The sequence below is a fragment of the Felis catus genome, chromosome A3 (genome assembly GCF_018350175.1).
Source record: "Felis catus isolate Fca126 chromosome A3, F.catus_Fca126_mat1.0, whole genome shotgun sequence".
Lineage (NCBI taxonomy): Eukaryota > Metazoa > Chordata > Mammalia > Carnivora > Felidae > Felis > Felis catus.
In genome coordinates, this window is record NC_058370.1 from 47,017,276 (window position 1) to 47,042,398 (window position 25,123).

At 42.6% G+C, this 25,123-nt stretch overlaps 1 long non-coding RNA gene across 1 annotated transcript; it reads right to left on the reverse strand.

The window, feature by feature from the left end:
- Positions 1-8,803: 8,803 nt before the first annotated feature.
- Positions 8,804-19,013, reverse strand: LOC111559705. Its single transcript, XR_002740824.2, has 4 exons — positions 18,732-19,013; positions 13,633-13,763; positions 9,877-9,952; positions 8,804-9,116 (listed from the first exon to the last, which is right to left on the reverse strand). It is a non-coding gene; the product is annotated as an uncharacterized LOC111559705 (long non-coding RNA).
- Between the last annotated feature and the right edge of the window lie 6,110 nt (positions 19,014-25,123).

The following is a 25,123-nucleotide window of genomic DNA, read 5'->3' on the forward strand; positions in this document are numbered from 1 at the left end:
GCCCAGACTGTTTACCACTGGGAGCCATCACCGTGCTGTTCCTTCCACCAGGCATGTTTTCTGCCTGTTACAGCCTCCAAGTCTCCAAGCAACTGGAATCTCTTCAAAAAGCCTCTGTGACTACTCTGTTTAATGCAGTCCATCCTTTTATTGGTTTCTCCCTCAGCCTACGATTCACTCTTTCATAACACTTAAAATTTGCAGTAATCTTTTTCATTTTGTCTATTTAACTGTTCTATGCCTATCTCCTCTGCTAAAAGAGAAAGAAGTCCTTGGATGGTATGGACAAGGCATTTGCCATTTTATTCACAGTGTCTGGAATGTGCCTGACGTATATTGAGCACTCAAGCAATATTTATTAAATGCTGGCAGAAATAAAAGGAAATAATCTCTCTTCTTTCCTGTCTTTTAACTTACCAGTCTTGATTCTGCTCTTAGTGCAGTTGAGATGGAATCCAGGTGGCAACGTCCACTTACCTTCTTCTGGAGGCAGCTCAGGGCCGTTCTTAAATCTTAGTGTGTGGGCTTGGGAACTAGGAATGCTCAGTAGACACATACTGAGCTCTATATGCCATGCATCATGCTAGACATTTTACTCTTTAGTGCTTACAATACAGTGAATCAGGAACTGATTCTTCCCATTCTATAGGTTAATCTGTACACTGGGGCTCAAAAAGGAGCCTAAGGCCACTTGCCTGAGGTCGCCTAACTGACATGTGTTGGAAACAAGTGTCTTGACATCAGATATTGCAAGCTAACCCTTTTCTCCATCCTCCTCAGGAGACAGTATAGTTCTTTGAGTCTATTTTGCGAAATTGGCTAGGATGACAACACCAAATTTTAATTGGTGGTTACATTAACAATGCTGGTTACCCTAAATCTTTCCAATCTTGCACTTGCACAGTTGCATCCTTTTAAACTAAAATAGAGAGTATTATATTTATTTCTTTTGAATAGCCTCACATTTATTTCAGTGAATCATTCCTCAAGTTCATTAAATATCAGAAATGTTTAGACTGGAATGGATATAAATTCTGGAGCAAGACAGGCCTGGCTTCAAACCCTGTTACACAGTGAAGGGGTGCATAATCTCACACAGGTTACTTAACTTTCTTGAATATTGGTTTCCTCCTTAGTAAAACGAGAGCACCAAGGGATAGCTTTGTGTGAGGGCTAAAAAGATGGCATCTGTAAAGTACATGGCCATGCACTTTACGTGCAGGCCCTGTGTCAATGTCAGCTTCTGCCCTTTGACCTGTGCATCAGCTAGCTCTTCCAGCTGTGTTATCTGAGCTCTGCAAACAGTAGACTCTTGTGCTACATATTTTAAGTCATCCATCAAGTAAACTGCTCCCAGAGGCAACAGGCTTTTAAAGGGAAGCTGTCTCTTCCCCTATACACCACCCTTCATCTCAGGGATAAACCCACACGTACTTGTGATCAGAATTGCCTTGATTTGCACAACATGTGCAACATTACCCTATGGAAGCTGGGAGTTTTTTTTTTTTTTTTCTCTTGGCAGTGTTAATGGCATTACACTCTATCTTAAGCCTTTCGAACATCTGAATAAATGTTGGTGTGGAGTATGGTAAAATGAATTCTGAAAATGAATGTGTCCATCAGTGTTAATAGTAAATTCAAACCCAGAAGAAGTGAAAAATTTGTAAACTTACTTTCCATGTCCAGAAGTGATTTCATGCCTAGGACAGTCATCTGCATATTGATCCTGGCTCAGAGAAGCACAAAAATGTCTCTTACCTGGAAAAGCTCCCCAACAGTTTGCCTACTCTTTCTAAACTTTAACAGGATGTGATAATTACTCAAGAATAAGATCATAACCTTAGGAGGCTATGCCATTTGCACTGTATACTCTGCCTGATTAATTCATAGTTACCATCACCTAACCGAAGTCAGGATAGATAAGCCTTGATGAAAGAGAAAAAGTCATCTTAGGAGAAAGGCGATCAATGAATGAAAAAGGCAAGGGAAAAAAAAGCCTGGACTTGAAAAATGGAATAAGTCTGAGTAAGATAGGATGGCAAAGAAGGGGCTATGGGAGCATTCAGTGATGAAGAACCAGGGGAAGAAGGAGTCAGGGAGCATGGTGGACCAGGGTCCAGGCTAAGAGAGGGGAGGGGAGACTCAAAGCTAAGTGTTGGTTGGGACCCATGAGGGGTCTAACACATGGCTGGGGGGAATGTAAGCTCATGCAACCACTTTGGAGGCCACTTTGACAAGTATCTACTTACACTGAACATAGGCATACTCCAGAACATAGCAGTTCCACTCCTGAATATGTTTCTAGCAGAAACCAGTACAATTGTTCACTAGAAGACAGATACAAGGTGCTCAAAGCAGCACTGTTTGTAATAGTTCTGTCAGTTTATTAGGGCAGTTGTAATAAAGTACCTGAGATTGGATGGCTTAAACAGGAGAGAGCTGTTTTGTCCTAATTCCGGAGGCTTCTAGAAGTCTGAGATCAATGTGTTGGCACAGGTGGTTCCTTCTGAGGCCTCTCTCCTTGCCCGTAGATGGCAGTCTTCTCCCCATGTCTTCTTGTGGCTTTCCTTCTGTATGTGTCTGTGTCCTCTTTTTGTAAAGAGGTAAGTCGTATTGGATTTGGGCCCACCCTAATGACTTTATTTTACCTTAATTACCCATTTAAAGTCCTTATCTCAAAAAAAAAAGTCACGCTGGGATTTAGGATCAATATGTGAATTTGGGGGGCACAGTGTTGGGGACACAATTCAGCCAAGTTCCAAACTGAAGCAACCCAAATATCCAACAACAATAGAATAAAGATACATATTCACACAATAGAACACTACAGCACATTGAGGATGAATGCATTACAATTATAGGCAACAATTTAGTTGACTCACAAAAGTTTAGTTACAAAAGAAATGCTTAAGGAGAGGAATCAGACACAAAAGGTATACGCTGTGTGCTTCTGTGTACATTAAGTCTAGACAGGCAGAAGTAATCTTCAGAACTTAGAAGTCAGACCTAGGGGGAGCTGAGATGGTGGCATAGTCGGAGGACCTTAGAAGTCAGAACAGCTGTTGCTTGAGAGGTCGGGGGGGGGGGAGCCTGACTGGGAAAGAGAAGAAGACCACTTCAGGTGTGCTGATATCTCTGTTTTGAGCCAGGTGTAGAATACACAGATGTGTTCATTTTGGGAAGAAGTTTCAAGCCACACGACACTTCCAATTTGTGCCTTTTTCGGCATGATTACACCTTAGCAAAATGGGTAGAAGGAATAGAACTAAACAGTTGTAAACAGGCAAAACAACCACTTCCAAGGTGGTCAAGGAAATCATTCAAAGTGGGTTTTATTCTCCAAATTGGGATCTTCCAAAAGGGCAGGTGTCTGTCCTAAAGTAAAGACCTTTTGTGAGAGTCTTCCTAAATCCAAGACACTTCCTTAACATGTTATGGGACATCAAGAAGAGAAGCATAGAAGGCCATTGGCAAAGGACAAAACACAAGACTGAAATGACTTCTCAAAGCGGTACTAAATGTTAAAGAGTGAAGCAAAGCACTGAATATTGTGAAGGAAAATCATTTTGGATGTGGGATTCTGTGTTGAGGAAAACTAACAGGCAAGGAAAATGAAATTAACTAGCCATGAGAATCTCCCTTTATCTGACACACAACTTTCTTAAGAAATAGGGGCGCCTGGGTGATTCAGTCGGTTAAGTGTCACACTTCGGCTCAGGTCATGATCTCACAGTTCGTGAGTTTGAGCCCTGCGTCAGGCTCTGTGCTGACAGCTCAAAACCCGGAGCCTCCTTCAGATTCTCTGTCTCCCTCTCTCTCTGCCCCTCCCCTGCTTGTGTTCTGTCTCTCTCTCTTCCCCTGTCTCAAAAATAAATACGCAATAAGTAAAAAATTTTTTAAAAAGTTGATAAAATGTACCCCAGCAAAATAAAGGAGAAATGTGGGAAATAGTAGAAATAGTGGACTCTAGCAGAGGAGAGTAAAGTCATAGGATTGCAGCTGGGCTGGACACCTGGGGGAAATCTTTCCAGGTTATGTTCGAAGGATACAAGCTCTGGGAGGAAGCATCTCAGTTACAGAAGGTACTAGAAAAACAACATGTAATGGACTCCGAGAAGGTGAGATGATAGAGCAACTTAAAAATATGATGGACACATGACTCTTTTGTCAACAAGAAGCATGAAAAGCAATTAAAAACTCTAGGAAAAACAAACAGAAATCAAATAAAGTCATGTTCTAAGTGGAAGCAAATTAAAAAGTGGCATGATTTTAAACAACCAGTAGAATGTAAGAAAAAATCAGTCTCCAGTTGAAAACTGATCCAAAAAACCATTTGGCTTTGATCTTAGAACAAATTTTACTCAACTGGCATTGGACCCATGTTAAAGAAATTGTAATATTATAATCCTATCTGGTGTAGCAGCAAATGGTATTGTTAAAGTCACAAAATGCATATTATACTTACTGGCTTTCCAATTATGGATTCAAACCATAAGCAAGTCATGCAAAGTTAATTGTTATACAAAATAGGAGGCAAATGAGAATAACTATGATAATATGACATCAGAGAACTGATAGAAGTTCCAGTGGGGAGGTAGGGGTGGGGAGAGAGGTCAGGGAATAGCCTTTTTTTTTTTTTTTTTTTTTTTTTTGCAGAGAAGCAGTATGTGTCAAGTTACTGATGTAAAATCATGGCTTAACTCACTAAAACTGAGGATAAAAACATAAGGATATTTTAAAAAGCTATAATGGAGCAAAAGAAAAAAACTAAAAGCTAAGACCATAACTGTCAAGTATTGTAAGGGAAAAGCAAAATAATATTTTGTATTTTAAAATATGAGAGGTATCTTAGTACCTTTCATTTTGTATTCTACAAATATTATTTGTAAAAAAAAAAAACAAAAAAACAAAAAAACAAGTATCCAAGTCAGAAGTAGGAACAAGAGAGGGTCACTTCCCTAGCAAAAGAAAGCATGTACAAAGGCTCAGAGGCTAGAAATACCTGAGAAGATGGGGAACAGGTCAGTAGGATAATACTTTACAACATGAGAGGTAAGGCTGAGGGACTCAATCTCAGAGAAAAGTCTTTGCCCGATTTGTGTACACTCCTACCTGCTCTACTTTGTTTTTTTGTTTTTGGGTTTTTTTTTGCTATGTACCATCCTGAAATTGGAATTCGTTTTACGATTCTGGTCAGCCCAGCAGTAGTAATGGTACAATTGTCATTTCCTTCACATGCTCTTCTGAGTTTGTAGAATGAATGCCTTTGGTTTGGAAGAAATTAGTCAAGGCAATAGTGGAATGTCCTTTTAAGAAAGGCTGTGTCTTAAACATTAAAAAAAAAGGGGGGGGGCTGGTGCACCTGGGTGGCTCAGTTGGTTGGGCATTGGACTTTGGCTCAGGTCATGATCTCGCAGTTCAAAAGTTGGAGCCCTGCATCAGGCACTGTACTGACAGCTCAGAGCCTGGAGCCTGCTTCAGATTCTGTGTCTCCTTCTCATTCTGCCCCTCCCCGACTCATGCTCTGTCTCTCTCATAAATAAATAAACATTAAAAAAAAAAAAAAAAAGAAAGACTGTGTCTTCAATGTATCGGAGAGGATATTGTGTGAAAAAAACCAAACAAACCCCATAAGAAAATCAGTCTCTGGTTGAAAACTGATCCAAAAGAGCCGAACTCATCATGGCCAGGTTTTAGAAAATCATCAACCCACTTATTTACCTGAAGCTGTCTCTTTTTCATACATTAAAGAGTGATATACCAAAAAAAAAAAAATCTATGTGTAAAAAAGTTTTAAAATCTCACTAAATTGCATTAAACATTATTAAAATTAAAATGTCATGCAAGGGAGGGGCATCTGTGTGGCTCAGTTGGTTGAGTATTGAACTTTTGAGTATCCAACGGGCTCAGGTCATGATCTTTCAGTTTATGAGTTCGAACCCTGCATCATCGGGCTCTGTGATGACAGTGCAGAACCTGCTCGGGATTCTCTCTCTGCCCCTCTCCCACTTGCACTCTCACTCTCAAGATAAATAAATAAACCTTAAAAAATAAATAAAAGATAAAATGCTAAAGGATAAGAAACATTTGCATCAAATTTAATTGATAATATTTTTCCTTTGGTAGCACGTAAATTACAATGCTTCTAATAATTAAGCTTTTTATGGTCAATGAAATTATATATATATATGTATATATATATATATATATATATATATATATATATATTCTTCTTTGCAAAATTAGAATTATCGCTTTCCTAAACCACTTTTTTTCCCCTACACCAAGTACTTTTTTAACGGAATCAAATTAACAACAGGTGTTAAAACAGCAACAAAATGTTTCTGGGTAAATTCAATCACCAGAACACTCTGTCCTCTGGGACACTTTATTCCCTGATCCTCCACTTTCTCTATTGTGAGTTACTGCAAACCCTTCTCAAAAGGGGAGTCAGGAAGATTGACAAAACGGATGCCTGAGGAGTCCCATTACCTGTTAGCCCTCGGAGGTGTACCCAGGGATGAATGTTCTGTCCCAGCTTCCATTTGAGAAATGATGCTGGACTTTGCTCTCCCTCTACCTACTTCTCAGACTGAACAAAGCCCGAACACCAGGTTTTGTAGTGGACTAAGCCTTCAGAGGTGCTCCCTTGGGGAAAGGGGACATGAGGTTTGCACTCAGAGCACAGAAACTTGCTTGAAGAATCCCCCACAGGTGGGGGCTTGTCCCAAGGAGTTCATTCTAAGTCCTAAGTACATTAGTTGCCTGAGGCACTTTAAGAAAATAAATGAATTTGGGGTCTTGGCTTTGGAATGTCATTTTTCCCCTGGTATCTGTTTTTGAAGGGCAAAGGGTGGCAATAAAGCCAAGTGGGTATGAACATGGGGCCCAAGCTTCAATTCTGCCTGCCCTTTTCACTTGTGGGCTTCGTGAGTTAGAGTGCTTGACTTAATTTTCTCAGAGACTCAGTTTCCCAATTTGGAGCCAGGGTAAATAATGCCTCTTTGGTTGGCTAAGATTGAGGACTAAATAAGGTCCTGCACATAGGGTCACACCACAGTTCTCTTCATGGACAGTGGTCCACAAATGGCTCCTGTGGTTCATTATCAGAAGGACGGAAGCAAGGAAGCTGAGAATAGTAAATGATTGATAATAAAGGATTATTGCTTTTAGAGACTGAAAAGACTTGAGAAACAATCTAGTCCAAACTTCTCATTTCGAAAATAAGAAAAGTGAAATTCTGACCCAGTGACTTTCAGAAGACCAGAGGAAGAATTGGGTGGCAAAGCTGGGCCTCTTCCACATGCTTGGTAGAAATTTCCTATAAGTAATGGCAACCACACATGGACTTGGACCACCTGTATTTTTAAAATTCTATTTTAATATCCCAGACTGAAAGAACATGGCTCAATCTTTAAGTGTTTCTGGAGTAGGCCATTTGGCCAAAGGCAGTTAAAATACAAAGCTTAAGCTTCCTTCCTCTTTTAAATTAGAATTTTAAATACAGTGAAACCTTGGTTTGTGAGTGTAATTCATTCTGGAAACATGGTTGTAATCCAAAGCACTCATACATCAAAGCAAATTTCAAGAACTATTAGGTCAGTTGTGTTCATGTGACATTCAACATCACATACTACTTGCATTTCAAGACATCGGCCAAGTATCAACTTAAAATTTACTGGAAATGTTTGCTCATCTTGCAGAACACTCGCAGAACAAGTAACTCACAATCCTAGGTTTTACTGCATAAAGCTCAGGTGACGATGTGAATTCAAACCTAAAAGGCCAGAAGAGGGATGCCTCGGTGGCTCAGTCTGTTAAGCCTCCAACTTTGGTTCAAGTCACGATCTCACATTCGTGAGTTCAAGCTCCACATCGGGCTCTCTACTGTCAGTGCAGAGCCTGCTTCAGATTCTCTGTCTCTCTCTGTCTCTCTGTCTTTCAAAAGTAAATAAACATTTAAGGGGAAAAAAAGGCCAGAAGAAAGGTTATCCAAGAACTCGAAGATAAACATTTTATCTTTCACAGGAATAGAATTCTTCATTCTATCATAGAGCCAACCATAGCCCTCAAGATGAATGATGCTGTTAGTGGTATGGTTTTCAAGTTACATGAAAACCTGGTTTTGCAGGATCGGCTCTGGTAGAGCAGTCACTGTCCCCATCCGTGGCTAATTCTGCAACACATTGTGTCCTGAACCTTCACAGCATCATCTGGAACCAAAGCTGGGTCCACAGAGCACCCCGAGGTTGATAAGGAGTCTGGCTCTGAAATATGAAACCATCACCCCAGACAGCGACATGTCTGCCCCCCAGATGACCCCCAGGACAGGCTGCATCATTTTGATCTCAGACCAAGTGGAGAGAACAAGTTTTCTAAGGGTGCAGGCACCACTCTCCCACCTCCTTTACTTTTGCCATATCTAAAACGTGCCTATACTTTCACTCCCTGTTTTTTAAGTCAACATACCAACTTCATCTGGTTCCTATGGGATAACATCAGGACAAATGCAGGTTCGTTATGCTAGCTAGAGATTTTCCTAAAATATGGTGAGACAAATAAAGAGGAAAAATAATAAATGTCCTTCTGAACTAGAAGTGTTAAAAAACAGTCACGTTGCATTCCAGTCGCACTGGGCACTACAGGGATGTCAACATGTGTTAACAGTCAAGGGCCTGTAGGCCAAAAGAAGACTATTTTATTATATGCGAATTAAAAAAGGAAAGCTATTACATCTTCCTCATGTCCAATCAAAATATAAGAAAACCAACCAGTATTTTTCCCAAAAAAATGTTGCATGGAGTTAAGGAAAGTTGCCTGACCTTATTTCTAATAAGACTTAGAAAGGTTATTAATATGGAAACAGTAAATCAAAGGACAGCTGGTTGAGGTGTGAGTTGCAGAGCCTTGTGACAGCCCGGGCCAGTCCAGGTTCTGAGTGCGGCTCCTGGTGGGGGTGGGGGGAGGATTGCAGGGCCCTGGGAGGCCTTGGGGTGGCCACCCTGCTGGCACAGCTCCTGAAGAAGCCCTCGGTGGCTGGCTGCTGCCTTTGTCACTCCTGTCCTCTCCCTACAACCTGCTGACGTTTCTTTCCCAAGGACCTTGGCGTTGAGGTCCTGTTTTCAGAAACAAAGAAACAAACAAAAACTTGATAAGATTCAGCACAAAGTAAGGACTTCCCCTTATGCAATGTTAAACTGACCTTTGTTTCCTTTTGACATTAGAGCCAGAGTCACCTATCTGCCAGGCTCATCAATAAACAGAAGATGGCGTTAAGAAGAATGAAGAATGTATTACTTAAGTACGAAATGACATTCCAAGGCAGGAGAGGCCCAGACAACCTCCAACAGTTCCACTGGCAGGAACAAAGGTTTTACCTGTGTCCCTCCTGTTTCTGCATCTGCCTCGGAAACCTCTGGGCCACACCACAGAAGGCAGCTTCCTGTACCTGGTGGCAGGTGCTATTTCCAGGGGATACCCACTCTACCTGCTGAAGGTGGGGCTACTGTCACCTGGGAGTCCCTGCCTTGAGGCTTTTCCCCGGCCACACAGCAAGACAGAAACAATGACAGACAGGAAGTGTGTAGATAAATATCATTGTTAAGGGTGTTGTACACCATCCCCCGCAGCTCCCCAGAGGGACTGGGACTTATTCCCCAGGATGCTTGAGAGCAGGCCTGTAAATTGCTTCCCACCTCACATCCCTTCCCCCCCCCCCCCAGGGATTCCCATGTTCACCTTCCATCTAAACTCCTTGCACTTGAATTCTGGCTTCAGGGTGGGCTCCTGGGGGAACCTAGCCTAAGGCTATGCACACATGTGCACACACATGTTCTCTTGAGCTCTCTCATGCCTGAGTATGATTCTGTCACTTACCATAGAAAGGGCATCATGAGTACTATGATCCACCCCTCAAGACACTTGTCTGTCTGGGATGTGTCTTCTTTTCTCCCTGTTTACATGGAATAGTGCAGATGACAACAGTGAAAACAGACCCTTCTGTTTTAAAGAGTCTAAATGTTGGTGTCTCTAAGCACAATATATAAACAAATCTAGTTTTCCTTCCAAAACACCTGACCTTTTGCTTTAAATGTAATGTTAACTGGCTTTGAATATTTGCATCGTTCAGATACCATCCACAGCCTCTGAAATAGCTGATGGCGAACATTCCTCTTTCACGGTGGTGAAAGGTAGGGTGGGGAGTGCTGAGGTCAAAGACAGGAGGTGGAAGAGAACAAAGGGGAGTCACTGGATGGCCTATAAAGCTAGAAGAGACATCTCTTTTCATCTACTCTGATCACACCATCCATGGGATCCCGGGAAAGAAGAATGGCAGATTGCAGACACCCCCCACCCCCGCCCCAATGACTCTCCTTTGAATTCCCATAAAAGAATGGCTATTCTTAATCAGAAACGCTAACCAGGAAACACTGGCTCCTACCCCCCTGCTGTACTTGCCTGCTGGTATTAACAGCCACATCAGGATTCAAAAAGGCTGCTGCATATTGCATTGGCTTTTCCCTATCTGAAACTGCTGAGCATTAATTGAGAGTTTATTACATGCCAGACAGTGGGATAAAGGCTGATTGAAAGGCTGATTCAAATAATCTCCTTGACAGTTCTCTAGGGGCTCTGCCAGGGGGATCCAATCTGTGGATGAGAAGGCTGAGACTCCAAGAGATGAAGTAATTAGACCAAAGCCACAAGGAAAAGCCTGCTAGAGACAACATTTGAACCCAGGTCTTTCTGAGTCTAAAGATTCCAGTTTAAGTCATAATGCCAGCTTCTCTGTGAAAAGCACTGTCATCTCTTTCCCTGTTTGACCTGATGGCTCTGTGGAATGCACACTATCAAAAGGACATCTTATTTCTCGAGAATGGGTGGGTATGTGCCTTGGGGTATGTGAACCTACAGTTATAGTTACAGATAAGGCATGTTTTCTGGAAAAGTCATATAGTTGATAGTTGAAATGTCATTTTCACATTAAAGCAAATGCACTGTGGCTGCTAATGGTAGGACTCAAAACTTTTGACAGCATGTTGACCTTCTTTTCGGGGCACATCTCAGGCAGGTGGCTCAGCCTCTACTTTCTACTCACCTGAGCCCCTCTTCCCTTCTTGTTTCCCCCACCTCCACTTTAACTCCACAAAGTACCCATGCACCATCACACAGCCAGAAGCCTGTGACCCGTTGTTTGTCATTTGGAAAGAAGTGCCACGGCAAGTCCACAGAGGGACTCCGCATCCTCTGGTACCCAGGACAGGGCTGCAACCTGGTGCTGTCATTCCTTCAGCTGGTTCACACTGAAACCCCCACTTTGTGCCCGGCACTTTGCTAGCCATAGAAGACTTAGTACTTAAAAAGGTGGGCATGGTCCTTGATGCGTGGGCTCAATGACAGAGATAGACATTGATCAGAAAATGACATCTGCGAATATATAATTACACATTCTGAGAACAGAAATGAAGGAAAAGTTTACATTGAGCGACTGAAACTCCAAAAGGGATTTGGTGAAAGTGAAGGCTTCTTGGGGAAAGTGACACTGAACAAGACCCTAAAGGCTTGGTTGGTGGAGGATACACCAACTGAAGACTGGGACATGTAGCTCGCAATCCTGGCTGCACATTCACCAGGAAGACTTTAAAAATATACTCCTGCCCAGGCTGCACCCGAGACCGATTTAGATCAGAGTCACTTGAATGGACATGGGCATCCCTATTTTTAAGCTCCCCAGGTGACCCCAATGTTAAGCCAAGTTCAGGAAGCTGCAGGCTGGAGCCAAGGCAGGTGCGGAGGCTTGAGACTAGCATGTGTCTGGAGGAGGCATGTGAGGAGGGGATAGAAAATTGGGCAGGAGCATCAAATGAGCACCGATAAACTGGGAAGGAGGCCATTCCAGTGTCGAGCCTAGGACACTAAGAACTAGACAGAGACCAGCTCCATGGAGAAATGGGACAGGGTATATCCATCTAGGACCTGATGTGGATTGGGTGAGGAGCCAAGGGACGGATGGTCCAGTCCTGACTCCTGCTAGATTCTCGGCATGAGCAACAGGCATGATTTGCGTTCTGTCTACTAATTGATTTAGCGTCATCCATGATGAAAACTGAGAGGGCCGTCAGCAGGAAGCTCACCTGCAGGAGCAATAAATAGCCCTGCTCACGTCGGGCCAGCTCTCCGTGGTGCTGGCCAGGCAGCCAGGAACAGGGCTTGCCTCTAACGACCTCCAATGTGGAAAGAAAAAGAACTCTCACATCCTGACTCTAAAACTCTCTCTTCGCCCCGTGAGTCAGTACATAAACTTTAATTCAGACATTGGCAGCGCTGTCAACAGCTCATATGTCATTAGCAGAGAGCTGCTGAGGCTCCATGTGCCAGGGAGCAGGCTGCTTCTGCTGCCTTCCCTGGAGGTCGGAACCTCCTTTCTTCATGGAAACCTCAAAGGCGGGGTCTTTCTTGACTGTGGGAAAGAAGCTGAGATACAGAACTTTGCTTCTGGCCTCTGTCCCATGGATGACTGGTCTAGGCCAGGGCTCTCCCTCGCTCTCCCTCTCTGAGTGACACAGATGTCACTCTGCACACCTGCTGAAGTGTGTAACCATGGTGCTGGAGGCCCAGGGCTGGATCTCACCAGGTCCCTACTGGGAGCCCAGGGGCTCAGTGGGCCATGCTAGAAGTCAGAGTATGAGCCTTGACAAGAGTGGGTACAGGTGCTATCAGCAAGTACCGGTGTGTGTAGGAAAATTAGCAATAGCCTTTCTCAACTTGGCTGTCCTCATAAACTGTGTCTGCTGACTCCTCCTCAGAAAGGCTGGAGGCAGGGGTCTGCAAATGCCCCCGGGAAGGACAAAACCTGTTATCTATAGGAGAAACTGAGCTCCGAAGCTCAGTGCCACCTGATAGGGAAATTATAATTAAACCAACAAAGCCCAGGACATGAGAATAAAGTTCAGTGCAGGTCGTTCAAGAATTGAACCCACTGCACACAGTATCATCTTCAGAAACAAATACCAGACCTGATAAATCCTAACTTGTCCATGGGTAATGAGGTGGAGAGCATGAACTGCAATTTATTTATTTGTTTAGAGAGCACAAGTGAGTGGGGGAGGGGCAGAGAGAGAGAGAGAGAGAGAGAGAGAGAATCCCAAGCAGGCTCCGCGCTGTCAGCACAGAGACGGACACGGGGTTCCATCCCATGACCCATGAGATCATGACCTGGGCCAAAATCAAGAGTAAGTTGCTTAACTGGCTGACCCACCAAGGTGCCCCATGAACTGAAATTTAAAATGTATTACTGCATATACTGGCTGAAGAAATCACCCAACAAAACCACCCTGAAAGGTTTTTAAATATAAGGTGGTATAGCTATTGTAAAATGATGCTGAGGAAAACCAGAAGCATTTTGAAGGTTTTGAAGTCTCATTATATTTGAAACAGCCTAGGTTTGGTGCTATATAGTTTATGAGCCTGAAAATGAAATTACAGGACATAAAATATAAAAAACCTAATCAATATCATATAACCAGGAAGCTTGGAAATTTAAAGGAGTTCTCATGTGATACATCTGAGACCCCAAAAGCCAGAGGAGAGCATGTGGAGAGGAAGTCAGAGTTCAGATTACATCCCTGTTACCTTGCCCAAGTGTAAGCGTTCTTCCATCAGCTCCATTTTGGGACCTAACGTCCAGGACATGGAATGGCTTCTGCTCCTCCTCCTCATTGTCAGTTGTATTCTTATTCTTTTTCATCGCACGCAGACTCAAACTGAAACGATCAGTCATTTTATCATTTGGAACTTGTAAAGACTTCCTGATCTTATTTCAACATGAGCAGCAAATTGCTAAGAGACATTATGTTTCTGAAGACAAAGGGTGGAGAACATTCTTGCTTTCCTCCATTGCAGGAGATTGATTGGACCTCTTCATACCTGCCCCCTTCACCCTCCAAGGGCTCAGGACAGCTTCTACAAGTTGGGGCTTTGGTGAAAAAAGTTGGTCTCCTGATTTGTTCATTTTGGCCACTCTGACTGGCGTGAGGTGATACCTGAGTCCATCAACTGATGAATGGATAAAGAAATTGTGGTTTATATACACAATGGAATATTACATGGCAATGAGAAAAAATGAAATATGGCCTTTTGTAGCAACATGGATGGAACTGGAGAGTGTGATGCTAAGTGAAATAAGGCATACAGAGAAAGACAGATACCATATGGTTTCACTCTTATGTGGATCCTGAGAAACTTAACAGGAACCCATGGGGGAGGGGAAGGAAAAAAAAAGAGGTTAGAGTGGGAGAGAGCCAAAGCATAAGAGACTGTTAAAAACTGAGAACAAACTGAGGGTTGATGGGGGGTGGGAGGGAGGAGAGGGTGGGTGATGGGTATTGAGGAGGGCACCTTTTGGGATGAGCACTGGGTGTTGTATGGAAACCAATTTGTCAATAAATTTCATATATAAAAAAAAAAAGTTGGCAAAAACTCCAGTTATCACCATTCCTAGATGTGCGACCTTGGACAAGTCACCTCTTAAATCTTACTTTTCTCAATTAATAATGGAGATATGTGTTTACTAAAATATTATCCATTTGGAGACACCTGACTCAGCCACCTGATCATTAAAAAAATCTTCTTAACCTGTTTTATTTTTAACCACTGATATTCTACTGTATTTCTCTTGGTCGATGTGCCAACAAGAGAAAGCAAACCCCCTGGGTGCTGCATTCCTGCCCCTGGAACAAGGCCTAGTCTGAGTAAGAACAAGTATAATGGATGAATTAAAAGGTCAGTTAATAGTTACATTCAGAGGCAGGAAGGGTATAGGATAAATGTAGGAAAAGACAACAGGAATGGGTAGAGAAGAGGAATACAAGGTTGCAATAGAGAAGTAAAAAGGGTGGTCAGAGCGTTAGGAGGTAAATCAGAAGGTAGCCAGGAGGTAAAGAAGAATAATGAGGAGACTGAAGGAGGAGAGAAGCAATAATGTGGAAGAGTCAAGACATTGCAGATGTAAGAGACCTGTTCCAGTCCCAATGTCCATTCATGAAATAATGGAAAATGCATATATTGGTCTCTGCCTCTAGTTCCTGACTCAGAGCTCCCCAAACCTTTGCACCCTCCTGGGTGATAGTATTTTTTTTTCTCTGGGAGGGCTCTTAGATGGGGTCTGGTCACCAGAAAAATCAAGCCATGATTAGAGAAGAGAGATGGGCTGGAAGTAGACTTTTAATCGACTGTGCCAGTGCAATGAATCCTCCATAAAAAAGAATTTAGGGTTTGGAAAACTTCTGGATTGGTGAACACATCCATATCCTGGGAAAGTGGTGCACCCTAGCTCCATGGAGACAGAAGCTCCTGTGCTCAGGACTCTTTCAGACCTCACTCCATGTACCTTTCCATGGTTGCTCATTCATATCCTTCATTTTAACCATATATATTTATATTTATATTTATATTTATATTTATATTTATATTTATATTTATATTTATATATTTATAATATAATTATATTGTATGATATATTATATAATTATTATTATTGTATATAATTAGCAATTATATAGTATTATAATTATATAATATATGAATATATATAATTAATATATAATATATAAAATATATTTATTTAAATATGATTATATATAATATAATATATAATATAAGTATATAATATATAATTATATTTATATACACATATATATTTAAGGTTAATTCATTTTGAGAGAGAAAGAGAGACAGAGCACAAGCAGGGGCAGAGAGAGAGGGGCAGAGAGAGGGGAAGACACAGAATTCGAAGCAGGCTCCAGGCTCCAAGCTATCTGCACAGAGCCTGATGTGGGGCCTGAACCCATGAACTGTGAGATCATGACCTGAGCTGAAGTCGAACGCTTAACCAACTGAGCCAACCAGGCACCCCATATCTTTTATGTATCCTTTATAATAAACGAGTAGATATTCCCTGAGTTCTGTGAGCCATTCTAGCAAATTACTAAACCCAGTGAGGGGGTTGTAGGAACCCTGATTTTTTTAACTGGTTGGTTACAGGCACAGGTGACAGCCTGAACTTGTGATTGGCATCAAAAGTGGGGGAGGGCAGCTCTGTGGGGCTGAACCTTTCACCTGTAGGGTATAAATTGTATGACACCTGGATGATGTCACAGAATTGCTTGCTGTGATATCCCAACACAACTGGTCACAGAAGTGTTCTGGGTGTAAAGGACAACAAAAGAGTGGGTTTTCTCAGACCTATAAATGAGTATTTGTGCATTGTCCTCATGTGCAAAACCAAGCGGGACATACAAAGAATGGCTTCACAGCTTATCATTCAGGTGGGGAAAGAGTGAACACTACAGATGCACCCCCTCCATGCCCTCCCTCCTTCTCTTGAGTCCACCTGCTCTGTGGTCCATAATTCTAGGCACAGTGGTAGTAGCTCTCTACCACAAGTACCTTCTTGTGTCCTTTGCCTAAGCGTTCTCCCTCACTTGTTCCTTTACATGCACATGTAACTTCACAGTTCAGGAAAGCCAACATTCCTGGGAACAACAAGGTCATCCCTTAAGGCAGATGGGAATCAATGGGTCAAGGCCGCCACTCTCCCTGTCTTTCAAGGGACAACTCTGGGATGGGTCTGTGCAGTTTCTCAAAGGTTTCTGGGTGGGCTTGAGCCCCAAGAACCCATGCACTACTTGCTCACTAACACACACATGTCTTCCTGTTTTGTCTTATTTTCCTCACTCCCCCCCATAACTCACGGGGATCCCCTCCAAATAGACAACCTGTCCCCAAGTCCTTATCTCAACGCCTGCTTTCAGGAAGACCTAAATTAAGTATGTATACAGTAATTGATAACGTAGACTACATGACATTAAATCAGAAGCATAGAATTAATCTTGCTTAAAATAAGAAATCGATGTTTCTGGGGAAGATGAAATTTCTCTGGTCTATGACCATCAGTGGAGGGAAGTTTTTAATGGCAGGATCTTGAAGGGTTGGTAGGATTTTGTAGTAGAATAGGATGGGGGAGGAGCAGAGGGAATGGAAAAATGTGAGGAGGGAGAGAAGATGAGGAGAAACAGCTTCGAGAACAAGAACCAGATATTGTGATGAAGAAGGTAGATGAATAGAAGAAAGTTTCAGAATTATTGATTGGGGTGGATTATAAAACATCTCAGAACTTAGCTATGATTTAAGAACTTGAATCCATAGGAAATTGGGAGCCATGAAGGGTATTTGGACAGTGGTTTCAAGTGATTACAGAAGAGATTTAGTAGTTGACTGGAATTGAAGGATCCCACTATATAAGAGTTAAGCATCAGACCATAAGGACCTGCACTAGGGTGGACTTTCTGGGAACGTACAGAAGGGGTAAATGTAAGGGAACGTGGTTAGGAGTGTACCATACCACCCAAACCCCTGTTGCAGAAGATCTCATAGCTCCAGCTGCTGGGAGGGATGTAGGCAGACACCCTTTAGATCGTAGTGGTTTCAGGGGGGCAGAGAACCACCTCACCCAAAGACACCTCCTCCAGTGGCTCATGCACAGTCTGGGAACATAAAGAACTGGTCACCACAACCCAGATGAACTCTGACTGGCCATTTTTGCTGTGGGACTGCCCATCCCATTGACCAAGCTTGACATTGCATCACAGCTCAACTCCCTCTGCCCACTCTTCTTCCTTTCCCTCTTCCCACAGGTGTTAGTCCCAAAGGTACTTCTTTTTTTAAAATTTTCTTTAATGTTTATTTATTTTTGAGAGAGAAAGAGAGAGACAGAGCATGAGCGGGGGAGGGACAGAGAGAGAAGGAGACACAGAATCCAAAGCAGGCTCCAGACTTCAAGTTGTCAGCACAGAGCCTGATGCAGCGCCCAAACTCAGGAACCCTGAGATCATGATCTGAGGCAAAGTGGGATGCTTAACCAACTGAGCCATCCAAAGTGCCCCCCAAAGGTACTCCTTAATAATAAACACCTTGGGGCGCCTGGGTGGTACAGTCGGTTAAGTGTCCAACTTCAGCCAGGTCACGATCTTGCCGTCCGTGAGTTCGAGCCCCGCGTCGGGCTCTGGGCTGATGGCTCAGAGCCTGGAGCCTGTTTCTGATTCTGTGTCTCCCTCTCTCTCTGCCCCTCCCCCGTTCATGCTCTCTCTCTGTCCCAAAAATAAATAAACGTTAAAAAAAAAAACCTTGCATGCTAAATTCTACCTCAAAATCTGCCTCTTGTGAACCCAACCTGCAACAGGAAGAATGCAAAGGGATGGGGGTGAGGATAAAGTTGGTGATTATATTTGGAGGACAAGAAAAAATGAGTCAGCTTCCAGAATAGCTAGAAGGATTTGATAATGAATGGTCCCACCAACTAAACTCAGGGATCTAGTGTGAGGAGTTAATTTCAGGGGGATTTGCTATGTTTGGTTTCAGATATGTTGAATTTAGCTGTAGGGGATCTAAAGAATGCATGGGATTCAGTATCCTCTAACGTGGAGATAATTGGTTTTACCCAACTTCTTGTAATAATTCTGTCCCCATGGCCACAGATGGGGCCAGTCCTGGTTCCCAGCCCCAGACATGGTGATCTGAGTCAGAATCCTTCAGTAGGATTTCCTAATTGGAAATAGAGACTCATGATCTCTTTTGATCCTGAAGCTGCTAATAATGCCACAGGCATCCAGGGGCCATTATGTTACTTGTCACCAGGACAAGCCCTGCATAGGAACAAGAATAAAGATGGGTACCTGTGATCACGTTACATTATGGAAATCTCCATCTTAGCCAACTGCAGAGAATCTTGTGTTCACCTTGAAGAAATGAGCATCCATATTGTGGAGAGGGTCACTGGAAGGTGGCCTGAAAATGTCCTGGCATACAGCCGTCAAGAAAACATGGACCTCAGTCCCACAACCACATGGAACTGGATTCTGCCAACAACTTGAAGGAGCCTGGAAGAGGATGGGGAGCTAGAGATGAGCATAAAGACTGGCTGACACCTTGACGGTAGTCTGATGGGGCCTTGAGGAGAGGACCCAGAAAAGTTGTGCCTGACTTCTGGCTCATAGCACTGTGATTTAATAAAAGTATGTTTCCCTAAGCTACAAAATTTGTGGTGTTTGTTATGCAACAATAGAAAACTATTACACTGCCCTTCCCATCTCTATAGCTGGGAAATCCCCCCTTTTCTCTTAAATGTATACAAGTTGATTTCCTTTCTTTTTAACCAAGGGAGTTTGAGACATGAGCAAATCATAGGTATACAGGAAACTGAGCCGCCTAACAAAGAGGGGAATTGTGAGCTCCAGGAAAACAGAATATGAGATGCATTATATCAGGATTCAAAAATATTTATGACCCACTCTGGAGGAGGATAACCAAACACCTAGTATAAGACAGCCTGGCATCTAGAATATCTGGGCCAAAACAAAGAAAAATAATGCTGCTATTACAAGCCATAAAACCATGTGTATCCATACTAATTCAGTGCAGAGGGGAGACAACTTCATTCAATTGTTATTTCTTCACCATGTTTGGTGACAGGCACAGTGTTTGGGGTGAGGAGGCTGTGGTAGGCATGCTAACTTTCTGTCTTGCTCAGTTTATGGATTGAGCACCTGCTGTCTTTGTGTTAGCTGCACTGGGTGAAGAAGAAACACAAGTCTGGATTCACAGAATCTTGGAACTGGGGAGAGTCCAGCCCCCACATTCCACTAGTAAGGAAAGGAGAATGGGCATGGTAAAATGGCAGAGCTGGACTTGAACTCAAGTCTCTGGGATGGGCCCTGGGCCAACACTCTTTCTGTGCAGCCCACTGTGCCTCATGCTAGGCATGTGGTGTGGGGGGTGAGTCTGTGTCTCAGACAGCTTGGGTCTCATGCTTCAGCAGCTGTTTTATAGAACTATGCTTTATTATACTAACTTTTAATTGGACTCAAAGCCTCAATACAAAATATGAGGAGAGGAGAGTCTTGAACTATCTCATGGGGGAAATGTTAGGTGAGGAGATGTGACACTTGTAAAATTCTTTATAGTATTGTAAGGATCTGGAGGTGAAGAGGAGTGTGGAGAGCAGGGGCTTCTCCTGACCCATTACCTCCCTTTTGGACATTGTTCTAAGAAAGAAACAACAAACTTTGTAGTGTCTTTGGCATGGCTCTCTACTATGGCTGTGCACCAGAACTTCTTGTGGATTTATTTAAAAGTAATGATTATTATTTAATGAGTCAGGGTAGAGTGTTGGTTATTACCAATCTTTCTGAAAAATCTCCTAATAACAACATCTCTGATCTTGCCAAAGGGATCCATCATGATCCCTGATATGATATGATCATGGGTTTGGACCTAGCTGCCAGTTTGCTAGAAATACTAGGAATGCACTGAAGGTACAGACTGCAAGATCCAGACTGTGGAGACACTTCAGATCAGACAGACTGCTTCTCCAGTGGTTAAATTAAAATAAAAAGAAAAGGATGGGGAAGGATCTTATAAGTTAAAAAAAAAAAGACTTAAACAACATCTTGAGTTTAAAATAATGCAGGGAAGGAATAACTATTAAAGAAGGATGAGGGGAGAGGGCGCTGAGGCTGGGATGGACACATGGAAGACTCTGGCAAAGTCCTCTTTCGTTATTTCAGTAGCAGTTACAAAATTGTTCCCTAAGTGATATGCAGATTTTGTGTAATTTTCTGAATGTCTGCTTTATTTCACAATAGCAAGGTAAGAAGAAAAAAAAAATCACTCCTCAGGTGAGTTTGATTTAGAGGTGGGAATACTTTGGCTTGCTGTATTCCAGCCATGATACTAGGAATCTTCACATCCCCCAGGATTAATCTGAATTGATTTTGGGAGGTACTTTGAGTTATTTCATTTCATAGTTTAGGAAGCTGAAACCCAGAAAAGTTTGATGTATTGTAATGTAGCTAAATATTCTTGAAAATTCCAGTTTTCTCCAGACTCTGAATTATAGAGAACAAAATGATGGTTACCAGAGGGGAGGTGGGTGGATGATGGTTGGAATAGATGATGGTGATGAAGGCATGCACTTGTTGAGATGAGCATGTGGTGTTGTGTGGAAGTGTTGTATCCCTGTATTGTATACCTGAAACTGATATGACACTCTATCTTAACTAACTGGAATTAAAATAAAAACTTTTTTAAAAATTCCAGTTTTCTTAAAGGGGTACTACATGCAGGAACCAGGTGAAGAAGCTCAGGATAGACCTTTTCCTTTGGCTTCACAGAATCTAGAACACAGGAACTGTTACATTACAGGTAACATGCCATAAACACCTCTCCCCTTTTCAATTAACACATTCAAGTCCAGAGAGAAAAGGCCCCGCACAAGGCTAATTACTGAGAGGGCATGTATCCAGGTTTTTGGAAGTGTGCTTCACCCTTTACAGGCATTAATTCATTTAATCCTCTGTCACTTTGTAGATGAGTAATAATTGGATCTCAGAGAGGTGAAAGAACTTTGAGTCATGGCTTGAAAGTGACAAAGTTTGAACTTGAACCATGCTGGGCTTCCCAGGTCCAAGTGCAGGATTCTCAAGCATATATCAAGAGGACTTGTTCTAGAAAACCATCTTGATGAGTGTATCAGACTGTGGTGTGCTGGTTATCCTCTCTTCCCCTCCCTGATACTAGGAATCCTTTATCTGTCCTCTGCTCTGCTGAGAGCCTGACACCCCAGACTTCATCACCGGTTACCAGGATTCCTTTGGACTCTGGCTGCTCCATGGGTTCAGCCAACATGAGACTCTAGCAATAGACCAGAGGGCAGGAAGAGAGAGGATAGGGTATTTCTCTGTCTGCCTTCTCCCTGCTTCTGCTTTGGTTGTGTGGCAATGGCCGAGTCTTCTATCATGCAGTTCCCTCCCCTATGCCAGTTATCATGGGCTCTGGCAAACACCAAGCTCTCTCCTTGCTCCTTCAGGCCAGAGGCAGTAATGTCTCCCCATGCTGTTCATCTTTGGATGCCTCAGCCTCCCTTCTTGGCTCCCTTAACTGTGCACACACTCTCACAAAAAGCCTCACCATTAAATTATCTTCAGTCAAAACTTTTCGAGTAGAAGTCAGTTTCTTGTCAAGACCCAGATTGATACAGAGAGTGGCCACACATAGATATGGGATGAGCATGAATCTTAGTCCACAAACTTGGGAATAAAAATCATGTCATGCTACTTAATTTTCTTTCTTTTTTTCAGTTAAATTCAATCTGACCCTAGGATGTCTGAGATTGGGGTAGGACACCCCATGTAAGGCATCCCCAGGTCTGTATGAAGATTTTGGGGTCTCATGCTCAACAAAATATTCTGTAGGACCTCTCCATCTTCAGGATATGCAGGCCACCTCTGTGATTCCACTGTCCAGTGCACACAGTCTCTTGAAATGTGGAGGTCCTACTGTGTCAGGGCTCAGCCCCCTGAACCACAGGGCCCAGGAGCAGCTTTCTCCTGGCCCCAATCATACTGTGGCCTCCAGAGATCCTCCCTGCCTCCCCCTCAGGGCCCTGTAGAGCAGTGGACAGGTCCTCAGCATCTCTGACACCCTGGGTGTCTCTGTTCTCAGTCTCAGTTTGCACATCTTGTTTTGGCCCTCTCTCCACACCTCCTCTTGAAAAGAAGATCAAGGAAAGATCAAGGATTTCGGCTATCTCCTTGGCCAGGAGAAGAAAGAACAAGACACAAGGGCAATGGGAGATCAGGCTTTCAATGCACCATGAAGCCTAGACAACATAAAATGTACTCCATCACTCCCTTAGTAAGCTCTATGGAACTAAACACTGTTCTTATTCTCTTGGAAGCAGGTATCGAAGGAGAGCAATATCTGATTAGCCCTACAAACCTGCCATGTGTCAGGGCCCTGTGGGAGTTCCCCTGCCTGACTGAAGAAACCCAGAAGAGTTCATGAGCAAGCCCCCTCCCTATCTTCAAGAAAGGGTCAATTCAAGATTTGATTTCGGGATCATTTAGTGGCACTAATTGAAGATATGCTTATTTTCCTTAATACTCCCCCCTCCCTCCCTTTTTTTTTTTTGCAACTCATTCTATTTCATGCTCTCCAAAGTGGAAAAAATAAGTGAATTTTTCAAAAATAGATTCCCACTTTTTAAAGGTACATGATGCGCAAAATGTCTCCTCTCAGTTCTGAGGAAGACAAAGAACAGTCAAATTCTCATAACAAACTTTGTCAAATACCATCATGAAGGAAGTTTCCAGTACTTCCTTATTAGTCTGCCATTACTGAGAATTCTAATAAAATGTGAATAAAGCAATGGGCACAGTAAGCATTGCATATGTGCACCTCCAAAGACTGTTGTCACAGGTAGTATGTTGGTTAGACAAATGTAATTATGCGACTTGGTTTCCAAAGCTAATGAAAAGTTGCCTGTTTAAAAACAAGGTTTTTTTTTTTAAAGTTAATTTAATTTAATTTATTTGGAGGGGAGGAGAGAGAGAGAGAGAGAGAGAGAGAGAGAGAGAATTTGTGTGTAAGTAGGAGAGGGGCTGAGGGAGAGGGAGAGAGAGGATCCCAGCAGACTCTGAGCTGTTAGCACACACAGAGCTGGATGTGGAGCTCACACTCACAAACTGTGAGATCATGACCTGAGTCGAAATCAAGCCTGAGCCACCCAGACGCCCCTAAAAACAAGTTTTTAAAGTAATGATCATATAAAAGCTATATTGTTTTTAATGCCTGATATATTTTTTTATTTTAACTTGTTTTATTTATTTATTTATTTTAATTTACATCCAAATTATTAGCATATAGTGCAACAATGATTTCAGGAGTAGATTCCTTAGTGCTCCTTACCCATTTAGCCCATCTCCCTTCCCACAACCTCTCCCATAGCTCTCAGTTTGTTCTCCATATTTATGAGTCTCTTCTATTTTGTCCCCCTCCCTGTTTTTATATTATTTTTGTTTCCTTTCCCTAATGCCTGATATATTAATGTGCTTTTTTTATAATTCTTAATTTTTATTCTTCTAATGATTCTGATGTGTGTGTGTGTGTGTGTGTGTGTGTGTGTGTGTGATTTTCTACTGTCTGAAGTGTTTCTCAGAGAACAGATAACAAACTCACAAGGGAAAAGCAGAGAAGTTCCACATTGAATTTTCCTTTCCTATTCTTACCCCTTGCACAGGGCAAGTCCCATCTTTTGCCTTCCTGGAGAGTGAAGTGGAACAGTCTGGGCAAGCCATTGCATTTCCCATTTGGCATCTGGCAGAGGAGAAATAATAGCATGGAGAGCCTTGGGAGTCTTTTGAATTGATTTATTCCACTTTTCCAGGGTATGGACGAAAATTAACTTTAGAAGACCTAGCCATGTGACCTTGGACAAGTCATTAAATTCTCTGGGACATCATGTTCCTCATCCTTAGTTCTAAAGACTTTACTAATCTGCCTTCTAAAGAACAGAGAACATAATGGATAAAGTTCAAAGGCTTTGAAGTGACATAGACTGGTGCAAATCTTAAAGCCAGTTTTTGAGTGCTGTGTGACCTTTGGTAAGCTACAGAACCTCTCTGTGCCTCAGTGTCTCCATCTTTCAAATGAGAACAAGTGCATCATGTGATTGAGACAGTGCATGTAAAGACCTAGGACAGTGCCCGGCATTTAGTAAGAGCATAGGTGAGTTCTTTTTCTTCGTGTCATTGTTAGGGGTTGTAGCAGTAATGTTTTTGGTTGCAATAGGTTATTGACTGCCAAGTGAATTATTACTCCTAGACTCTGAAGATGAGATATAGCAAAAGCCACATGGGCCACAGATTCTCATGGTCAGCTATGCGTCTTGCCCATGGAGGGGTAAGATTCATGGCAATCCTAACAAGATCGCCTCACCTGCGTGGCCCTGTGTGAAATTATGGCCCAGGACCTCCTGAAAGTTAGTATTCCCCCCCTTTTCAACCTTAGAACTTGGAATGCTTAATCAGCTGAGTCAGCCCCCAATGGGGTGAGATCAGGCATCTTTAGTGACCTTTAAAAGCTAGTTTAACGCTTTAGCCAAGACTCAGATGGCTGGTGTCAAGTCAGAATTATTAAGATGCAAAAAAGAATGTGTGAAAAGAAAGCTGCAGTTGTACATGATAGCACCCCCCTTCCCCTGGTCATTCACTTACTTCTGTCCTTAAGG